At 33.2% G+C, this 3,737-nt stretch overlaps 2 protein-coding genes across 2 annotated transcripts in view; one reads left to right on the top strand and one right to left on the bottom strand.

The window, feature by feature from the left end:
* Positions 1–3,737, bottom strand: part of gulp1a (GULP PTB domain containing engulfment adaptor 1a) — a 174,040-nt gene that overhangs the window by 105,223 nt on the left and 65,080 nt on the right. The window lies entirely within an intron of this gene.
* Positions 627–3,737, top strand: part of LOC109097747 (calcitonin gene-related peptide type 1 receptor-like) — a 32,472-nt gene continuing 29,361 nt past the window's right edge. Inside the window, exon 1 of the mRNA XM_042764493.1 lies at positions 627–892. The gene's annotated coding sequence lies outside the window, so the exon portion shown is untranslated. The remainder of the gene's footprint in view (positions 893–3,737) is intronic.

Genomic DNA, 3,737 nt, shown 5'->3' with positions numbered 1-3,737 from the left:
CTTTCAGTGGCTTCATTACAGTTGTAATTCATTATGTTTCTTAAAATTAGCTGGAGGAGTGGAGGAGCATTTATACTGCCATAAGATGGGGACCCCAAGAGTATTTCACTTAAAAATAAGAATGTTGTTCAAACCACAAATCTAAATAAATTTCTGTGACCACAAATATCCCATTAACAAATAGTCATAAAACTTGAAAATACAACATCACAACAAAAATATAACATTACAACAATGTACTTATATATATATATATATATATATATATATATAGTTTGTAAGTCGCTTTATAAATATCTGCTAAATGACTAAATGTTTAGAGTCATATATATATATATATATATATACCACACACAAGGTAAAAATATAGGCCTATATTATAAAATACAGATATCTTTTAGAGTCATATATATATATTCTGTGAGTGTGTGTGTGTGTGTGTATATAGTAATAAGTAGTCATAACAGTAAATTATGCATAATTACAAGCAAATAATCATGAACCGAACCCCTAATCTTAATGTTAACCCTTTAGAAAGTGGATTTGTTAATTAATATTAACCTACTCATTACTAGTAACAAGGACAACCCTTATAATTTTAAACAACCCAAACAGTGTAAGGAAAGCTCCTGTGTGCCACTGAGGCGGGGATAAGCAGTGATGATGTAACAGGAAGCTACTACACCGAATATCTTCCAGCCTGACAGCCGTCGTCATTCACACGCTGCGCGTCTCGCGCGCTCTTTCATCTCGCTCTCTGATATTGTTACATTGTTTCATGCCATCGTGACGTCGCGAAGCAAAGTAATGACTGTTTGTGTTTTTAAATTACAAGACTTGCGCATTCGTTTTTATCTGAACATCTCCAGAACACCTTGGATTTAATCTGCAGGTAAGGATACGCTTGATATAAATGAACTACTGGTGAATTATATATATGGACAGACAGGGAATTAATTTAACAAGTGCCTCTGCAGTCAAACGGCCTTTATGTCATGTTATAATAATTGCTGACTGAACGGACTCCCAGAGTTCTTATGAATTAATGAGAGCTTTAGACTGAGAAATAAACGGCGGTTTTATCTGTTCGACTGTTGATGTTATTCAAGCCAAATTTCTGAAATATAATAATGGGCAGTTTGGCTCTTGTGTTCCCGTGATTTCTGAACTCCTCTGAGATACGATTTGTGAGTGCGATCACATTTGTGCATGTATGTGTGTGTATTCAATATTAGAATGAGCAAAACTTGATTGCACTTACAAATTGATCATGATTTTAATTTGTATGTACAAACTGCAATATTTTATAACAAAGAACGACTGAACCCTATACTGTTGTCATTACCATCATGTTAAGCATAGCATAGTTAAAAAATAAATAAATACAATAAATTCAACGTTTACCACAAAAAGTGACCAATGTCATTACAATCTGAAAACTAAATATCATACAAAATGCACAAAAACACTTAAATTATAATTAAATTAATTAATTTTTTTTTTATTATTAATTATATTTTTCATATTATTTATTTAATTTTTGATGTAATCTGTAAAGAAAGTGAATTCTTTCATAAAAAACTAATAAAACCTAAACTGAATTTGCTAGTAATTATTTTGGGGAACTCTAAATATATTTATTTTCCATTCAGTCTAAGAACTGTAGCTCTCATTATTTTACTTCATCATTATTCCAAAACCTTGCAGCCTACATCAGTGCCAGGAACTGAGAAGATAAAATACCAGTATCATGAAGTAACTAGAAGTACTAAGGTCTGTTGACACCTAACCTGACCTTAAGGGGTCTGACAATCTCTCCAAGGAGGGAAAAATTGTGATAATTAGCCAACAGATAGTCTTGGTATTTGTTGTTTTTGGCCACATAAGCAGCCACTTGTACATGATGAAATACTGTAAAGCTGATGAAAGAAAGATTGCTAAAATGATTTTTACAGATTTCGCTCATATGATGCAATGACACCGTTTAATGTCTGTGTTTGATGTGCAATATCTTCCGAAGATCTTTCATGTGAAATTTTGTGTTATTGCTGTTGTTTGGCTCTCTAATCTCAAATAATTGCAAATGCAAACATCAATTATTATTGCTCATACTCACGATTATGGATCTTAAACTTCCAAATGTAAAGATTCGATTATGGAACATAATTAATGCGCAGTTTATGCTATAATACCATAGACCAACCTAACCACACTAGCAGACAGTAGCAATGTAACCACCCGGAATACCCTAGTAAGGCCACAGAAACATGGTAAAACATTTAGAACACCTTAGCAAAGGCATAGCAAAGCTCTGTTAAACACCATAATATCCTAGAATCATGGCGGTGAGTTTTGCATAGACAAGCATTCTCTAATATCGCTTATTTTCGTAATCAGATTTTATACATAGTGCTGAGGTATGAAGTATTTGTTCTATGGATTCAGCTGCATCAGTTGCGAAATTAAAAGTTTGTCTCTAGGGATTGCTAGCTGGCAAACGGACCTAATGAAAGAGGATTTATTACTTAGATCACGAAAAGCCAATTAATCCTCACACAGAATATGTTAAAGAGCATAGATTGTTTTTGAAAGGGAATCAATTATTTAGCCTCACCGTTTGAGAGCCTTTTATGTGGATCTCAATGCAGAGCCCCAAAGCATGAGCTTGTCAGGGTTGAGTGCTGCTTTCAAGGAGGATTTAATGTCAGTGGAACAAAGCTGCCATTACCATAGTTCACCCCTTACCTCCGTCACGGAAACGTGGAGAGCAGACAGTAAACCATGCCAGAATGGCATCACAATTCTGTCCTCAGTGTAAAAGCCTACAGTCCCACTAGTTGGATTAATAGAATTTGTCCACACGGGTCATAATTGGATACATGTGAGCTCAAAACACCCCTGAGCATTTGCAAAGTAAATGTTTTCTCCACCGCAAGACAGGCCATGATATGTCTTGCATTTTTTATTAGCAGTGTCAGAGTTGATGATTAGATGCTTTGAAATGATGCAAAAAAAGTAAAGATTTATTACAGTCAGGGATTTGGTGTCTCGTTTCAGGCATTAAACTGGAGTCGGGCTAATAGGACCATTTCATTTCCTCTCTCCAGATTCATTAGATTTTATGTGCATTGAAGTGCCGCAACCTGCTATCTAGCTGTTATTTCCATCATATCTATTTCATTAACTAGTCAGTTTTATCACCTTGCTTTATTGAGATGAGATGCTTGGTGGAGAATTGTTGCTTTATGTATAACTTTATGAAATATTTTTGTCTGCTATATACACTAGTTAGACCGATGTATGCTGCTTCTTTTTTTTGTGGAAACTATATTACACTACCATTCAAAAGTTGGGGGTAAGCAACTAAATAATAATAAAATAAATGTAAAAAAAAATAAAAACAAAAAGAATGAAAGAAGGAATGAAAGAAAAAGAAAAAAATTCAAAGGTTTGTTTTAAATTGATCAAAAGTGATCAAATATTTGCTGTTTGAACTTTCTATTCATAAAAGCATGTTGAAACAAAATGTATAAAGGTTTCCACAAAAAAAAAAAAAAAAAAAACTGTATACAACATTGATAATAAGAATCATTATTAATAATTAAGCACCAAATTGACATATAATGATTTCTAAAGGATTATGTGAAACTGAAGGCTGAAGTAATAGCTTCTAAAACTTCAGGTTTGCCATCATAGTAAGAAAATGGCATTTTAAAATATATTAAAATAGAAAACAT

This window comes from Cyprinus carpio, chromosome A9 (genome assembly GCF_018340385.1).
Source record: "Cyprinus carpio isolate SPL01 chromosome A9, ASM1834038v1, whole genome shotgun sequence".
In the NCBI taxonomy this organism is placed as follows: domain Eukaryota; kingdom Metazoa; phylum Chordata; class Actinopteri; order Cypriniformes; family Cyprinidae; genus Cyprinus; species Cyprinus carpio.
Note: the sequence above shows the minus strand (reverse complement) of the source record. Positions and strands in the feature narration are given on the sequence as shown.